This window comes from Fragaria vesca, linkage group LG3 (assembly GCF_000184155.1).
Source record: "Fragaria vesca subsp. vesca linkage group LG3, FraVesHawaii_1.0, whole genome shotgun sequence".
Classification (NCBI taxonomy): domain Eukaryota; kingdom Viridiplantae; phylum Streptophyta; class Magnoliopsida; order Rosales; family Rosaceae; genus Fragaria; species Fragaria vesca.
The window spans coordinates 15,832,600-15,840,032 of NC_020493.1; positions in this window are offsets into that span (position 1 = coordinate 15,832,600).

Sequence of the window (7,433 nt, forward strand, 5' to 3'; positions counted from 1 at the left end):
CCATAAGTATGAATGATATTTTGAATAACATCTGAACTTCTATTCATTTTAAAAAGTCTTAATTGAATACCTCTGAACTTTGGTGGAATTCATAATGATTTTTTAAAATCTAGTTGAATACACCCAGACTTTGATAGATTTTTAAAAGTCAGTATTGAATACACCTAGACTTTCAAATTCCATAGACTTCTTTAAAACTTCCACTAATTCCATATACAATACACCCCCCTTAAACATTTTTAAATGTGAGATACCAAAAGTTTGCTTCCTTAAAAGGTCAGACAGTATTAAGTGATGGAGAAATTTATTCACACATGTCTATACACTTAATACACACCCCATAATTTTTTTTGTGCAAATATTTCCTTAATCTTCCTTTTATACCCTCATTATACATGTCAAGTCCCAGCAAATCTGTACAAAATGAATTTTAACAAGAATGCAAATCTGTACAAAATGAGCATCTTCTTCTTCTCTAATATATATTAAGTCCCAACAAAACATGATGAATGAACAATAGATATTAATAAAATAATATATCATGAAGACCTCTTTTATACTTTAATTCTTTGATTTCTTTATACTTCATATAACGCGAGAGATAGAGAACAAAATTTTCATTGATTTTGACTCTGGTATTTTTCTCAACTTTCACCAACTCTACCTCGCCACTACCCCAAATTCAAAGCTAGCTCGGTCATGACTCTAAACACAAATTATCACTAATATTATAATCTGCTACAAATTGATGGGTATGATGGTTTCATTTTATGAATTCAATATTGATTCATTTGATTGATAAAACGAATTGGAATTAACAACTTGATCAAAAAGATTATGGAATATTGTTTTGCTGTTTAGACTCTAGTATAATATTTATTTAGTTTAATTTCAGCTTTTTCAAATCAAGGGTAAAATAGTATTTAAAAAAGTTTCAAAAATAAGATGTGTGTATCTAGTAATTAAACATGTATTAATAAAATTTCTTTAAGTGATATACCTTAACACATTATAAGAAAAAACAGCAACAGGCAAAATTACTTTAACCTTGAAATAAAAATGAAGGTTTTTAGATTTAAAAAAAAATGTTTAATGAGGCTTATTATGACATATTTATGAGATGTCTTTTGTTCAAATAATGGCCAATGTGGCCCACGCCTTATCATGTTCTTGGGACCTTCGGCCCTGGCATATCCGACTCTTCCAATCGATGGTATTACGTACGTTGAGCATCATCAAGGTAAAACTCAGTTAAACTTTCAGAATAAAACAGTCTGGTCATCAACAATGATATATCTCATGCCAAGTCCACTAACTGGGTCTTTGTTGAGGAAAGTCTAGATTATGACTGCGACCAGAGTTGCCACGTGTGATCGCCATTAGACTGCAGTTTTCACCCACAGTTTCAGTTTCTGGTTAAGTTATTTGGTTGATAAGTGGCAACGTGACCATACCGGTCTCTACGAAAACTTGTCAAAGTCATGGGCTCTGATTTAGGGTTGGATAGATGTAGGATTTTTTCTTAAGAAAAGTAGGACATTTTCTTCCTTTTCGGTGTCTTTAGTTTGGTTTTCCATTCGTTTCTTTGTTACATTTTTGTAGTCTGAATAGTGCCCATTGTAACATAAAGGATCCTCCTAGTTCGACGGGAAGACGTGGTTTGATAATATTTAATGGAACCTAATTCTGATTTCCTCAAAATGGTCAACCCTTTATGGTCTGTGGTATGAAGTTCTGAACCTTCACCCCGCACGCACACACACACACATATATGTATGCTTTGAAGTATATTTCTATCAATTTTTAACCAATAATTATCGTGGAAATTAACGTACGTATAAACCTCGCCTTAGCTGGCTTGATAGTTGAGAATGGCAACCCAAATGCAGCTTACCTCTTTCTTCTCCATTTTGTTGTCCATCTTTTAGATTTCCTTGATGAAGCTGCAGCTAAGCTTGAATCTATGGCTAGCAGCTATCACATTTACATGTTTGGTTCTGTTGGTCTTTATACTGCAGGTGCAGCGGGAAAACTATGAGTTCAGAGGTTCTGCACTTCAACAAATTAATGGAATTATTGGAGCATGCTTTAACCTCTTTTGAACCATAAGCTATTCTCACAGTACGTAGATCTTTTTGGACGTCCTATAATAGGGAGCATTATTTCCAACCCAGAAAAAGAAAAAAGAGAGCAACAATCTGGTTCTTATTTGTTTAATTTCTTGATAGGAAATACAAATAGCAAACATATATGTATATATACTACCTAATTAGCGCTTCTATAATCAAATGGTATTACAGGAGAGAGATCGGAGAACACACGGAGCAGATGGTCAAGATTAGTGCTTGTTATATCGTTTCTGGCGGTAGTGATCGAGCTATCTGGTCTTGATGTATTTGATCCCTTTGTGAACTATGGAATTTATGAGAGTGTCAAGTCTAAGTTGATTAAAGCAGGGCAGCAGACTACAAACAAGAGTTAGATCGGTCGAGCTATTCTGCAACTCATCGCTGGCAGAATTTCATCGATCAATAAGGCAAGGCATATATATTTGTTCTGGGTTCTCGTTCTCAAGTCAGTGATTTCCACTCCAGTCATTGGTGTTCTAGAAGCACGAAACAAGTCAATTCAAAACATATATATGTTATTGCCTTCTTATGAAAATTTCATGCTTTTGCTTCTGATTTGTCCCCAGATCGATTTTATCTCATTGATCATTATCTTAAGTTCTTAATTAACTATGTGCTTCTAGATTTTAAAACCCGAGTGCATGTCAACTGTACGTTAGTCTTCACTACAAGCAAGCTTGAATAATTGCCTTCTGGTTGCATCAACTCCCTGACCTTGTCTATGAACTTATTCGGTTGCAATTTCACGTACACTACGTGCCATCCACTATGCTATGAACTTTGATTACTAGTGAAAATCAGGGTCGAGCCAAAACCCTAATCTTTAGCACTATAATCTTCTATTAGTTATCAAAATTGAATCAACACAACTTACACAAGGAATGAGTCAGGCCAAAAGCCATGATATATATTAATGGATATGTATGTACTATGGCTACTTAGAGCATCTCCAACCAATTAGTTATTTTGGTTACTTAGTGAAAAAAATGATATAGTAATATTTGAATTTGACATATTGGTTACAAATTTGTCATTTGACAATTTTTTTTTACTAATCAGTCAGAGATTCTCTTAATTTGCTACATAATATGAGACGTCCGCATCACCACGGCAACATGTACGAGTACAATTGTAAATAGTGTGGCATCTAGTCTAAACTATGTCTTGGGCTTTTAAACCATCCCTTAGTTAAGCACTTAAATTGTTTGTCCAAGCCCACATGCATGAACAAGAAACCCTCAATTTTGTTTGCAACTCCATGTCTCCACCAGCTTTCTATTTTTATTTTTAAGAGAAAATATGCATATTATGCTCTAAACAGATTCTATATAATCATCCTTAAAATAAGGTAGTGAAAGGAAACTCTCTAAAATTACAGATGCTGAGATGCATTAAAGCACCACTTGTACGTAAAATAAGAAATCTGTTTGAAGATTGAAGCATCAGCCATCAAGATTAGAGAAATATTGAATTTTTATAACGAAGAGGTGTTGTTGTTGCTCTGAAAGGTTAAAGGTAATTATGTGACCAGTTACAAACCCTAACATCATTCCCATGTCTGTTATTAATTTCTGCAATTCTGCGAATTCCATGGTTGCTATTTTCTTTTTCCCGATCTAAAACATGCATTTGATAATCTCAAGTTTTTGCACGATAAATAGAAACCTTGCCCTGCAAACTAGTGCTTGATGACCTAAAACGATAGATACATATATGCTTTACTTATTTAACTGCAGATTAATTACAATCTGAACTGTCGAAATGATGATTTATAGAAAACTTAATTGTATTTCATGCGTATAAGATAACATATATATCTACGAGTTTTATATAATTAGGTGAAGCTTTACTGTGTTAGTATAATTAACCTGCAGCACGTGGATGTTAAAGTCAAGGATTAGCCAATAATTTAGATAAAACATACACCTAAAAATTGTTATATTCCAAAAGTATTGTAGACAAGACATCCCACCATATTATACGAACACCCTTTTATGAGTTTTATCTACCTTATCTCTACATATGTATCATCATTCGAGCGATTCGGTTTCAATCAGAGTCAAGATTTGCTGACATTAATTTCTCTCTCTAAAACCTTATGTACGCCAAAGCATACAATAGAGCAATGATCAATTTGTGACGCCTCACTTGCTACTAGTACTGTACCAGTGTCATGCATTCGAGCCTTCAAATCTCAAGTCTGATCTTGACCAAGAGATGAATGATGTTCGTATGCAAACCAATTTTTTTTTTTTTTTATAGGAAAAGAAATAAAATTAAATAGAGATGTCTCTAGAGCACCCAGAATTTACAGTGTCAAAGGTTAAGGCTAACACTGCATCTGGAAGGACACACTCCTCCCAAATACACGAGTTTGCAATGACGTTGGCCACAAAATTCACTTCTCTGAAAACATGTTTGAAGCTAATAAACTCGAAAGAGCTTTAAAGGGAATTAATGTCTTGATAGAGCTTTAACAATCTTCACGACGGGGTACGGAGACGTCATTAATGACAGTATGCAACCCAATTTTGATAACCTTATACCGACCAAAAATGGAATTTGAATTCTCTAGCTAGTCTATGCCACTGGTGGGATTAGTTGAGCATTATTAAGTGTATATATTACTTTTATACTTGGAGCATCTTAAGCTCGGTATGAACACACTTCAAAACCAGAGCCTCCTCCATACGCCAATTACGGCACCAAAAGCTAAAAGGCACTACTGCAGCAATTGACAAGTGAGAGGAACATGAAATTATCTTAAATGATATCCAAATATTTAGCTAGGTAGGAGTCTTATCCTTCTACATCGACATCATCCAACACAAAAAATAAAGAAGGAAAAAAAAAACAATGAAAGAGACAAATGACTCAATGAGAGGGAGTTGAAGGAGATGTGGATGGTTTTCTAGATCAATCTTTTTTTGGTTACAGTTTTCTAGATCAATCTTTGTCAATGGGACTCTTTTTTTTTTCTAGCCCTTTGAGAAATTGGAATACGACACCTAATATTGAGAAGAGGTAAGTAAATCTCCTAAAGTCTAAGTTGGATATTGTATTTGGTTTTTCTAAACAGATGGTGAGTCCTTAATGAGGGTCATTGAATAATAGTGATGAGTTTGGTGACACCTTTGTAAAGTCGACCAGAGGATATGCGCCCACCATAAACTTCTTGTCACTTCTCTTTTTTGCCATTTTGGGATGAAAAGTTTGTGTGTTGTCAATACAATGCAATAATTTCATACCATAAAGTAGACCGGTTCCTATGCATTGTGATCAAATTCATACGATTGCATCCTGTCTAGTTAGTTCTCTTTTTGTATGGAATTGTCTATGTACGTACCTAAGTGAAATATTTTCGTCAAGTATACCATGACCTCTTAAATCAAGGCCATGTTGAAAGAATAAAAAAAATTGATGTATAAATTGTAACACATCCTAGATTTAATTTGGATTAGAAGTGATTGATCTTATATAACAATCATAAGGGATTTTTTGTGTATTTATTTTTACATAACAACAACAGATTATCAATGAGCTAAATTCAAGATCTACGAGATATAAGAGTGATTATACTAAATAGTCATGAGCTATCGAGCGGTATATCTGACACTTTGTTTTCTTCCCCTAATTGCTTCTTTAAAAAAAAATAAAAAAAAAAAAAAAGAATGGTGAAGGAAGGCACCTTGAGTGGGGAACTTTTTTCCATAAGTATCAAGCTGTACATGCTTTTAATTAGGTTTAGACAAATCATAACGGCTATTTCCCTTACCACGTTTTCAAAGGAGGAGGAGGAGAACAAATCAAAGTATTACAACTAATTAAATATGTTTAGACTCAACTAATTAGTGCTTTCTGTTTTGTGATGTTCGTAGTCATCGTCCAATAGAAGCAATAATCCAATATATCCTTGACAATTCTTACTACTAATCAAGCTTATTGCCCCACAACCCTGAGCTCTCTTTTTTGACCGTTAACAGCTCTATGCAACTTGTAATAATGCAAGCCTTATTATTAGAGCATCTCTCACAAAATGTGAAACATCCTATTCTTATGTGAATGTTGCCTTCATTCTGTCTGATATGTTTGATATAACATAATAGCATTTTAATGAATCTCCAACCAAGATGTCCTTATAAGTACCTATTAAGGGTATGGCTCATTTAAAGTATGAAGTGTGTATCTATAATTGATATGTTAATGTTTGATGAAATGGTGAGTATCTGATAGGTTGGGTGTTGTCGGATGCACTTGTCAAGGATGTAGGTGTAGTTTCCTTCATGGGCAAATAGGCCTTCTCCAATTGATGCTCTATATTAACTTATAGTACTTCCTTTTGCTAAAACCCATCTTCAATTGGGTCAGTAGAATCTCAATGATCCATTTTGATGTTTGCGAATTAGTAAGCAATGTTTCATGACATGAAACCTAATCGTTCTATTTCAAAATTACACCCACTTGATTGTGGAACACTCATTTGCAACATTTTCGGTTTAAAATTTAAAGAATATGCAATTTGTTGGTCGGAGATGGTTTGATTATAAAATATTCTATTTAAACGAGCAGTGTCAAATATAATTGCTTATTTTGTAATATAATATTTTTTAAACAACCATCGTCTGAATAAGTAAGTCCAAAATCTAATTAAGATGGGGATGTATGTAGCTGAAGCTCAAAGTTAACATGCATTTCTTCATAAGAAAAGATCTGAATAAGGTTGAGTTCATAGTCCAATTAAGACGGGACTATATGTAGCTGAAGCTCAAATGTTACATTTCTTCGTAAGAAAATATCTAAATAAGGTTGAGTCCAAAGTCCAATTAAGACGGGGATAAATGTTGTTGAAGCTTAAAATTAACATTTCTTCATAAGAAAAGGAGTGAGAAGCAGTATATATATATATATATAGTTCCCTTCTAGAGAAGTATCCCATTTTGAAATTAAAGTGTGGACCTCCTTATTTCGCTCACTTTTAGGTAGCATTTCCACAACTTCACATTTCAATGTCTAAAACACAGTGTGTAGATCATTTCTGCAAAATTTCATCTAATTTGAATATCATTTGAGCTTCCGTAATCGTGATTTACACGAACGGTTCTGTTTAGACAACTTTTGTTCTGTTGATTTATTTAATCTAATTCGGTACCCAAATTATCTCCAAATTAGTTGAAACTGTGCATGAATGATATACACACTATGTTCTCGACATTGTACGGTTGAGATGTGGAAATACGACCTGAAAGTGAGCGAAATAGGTCCACACTTTAATTTCAAAACGGGACACCACCCTGGAATGGAATT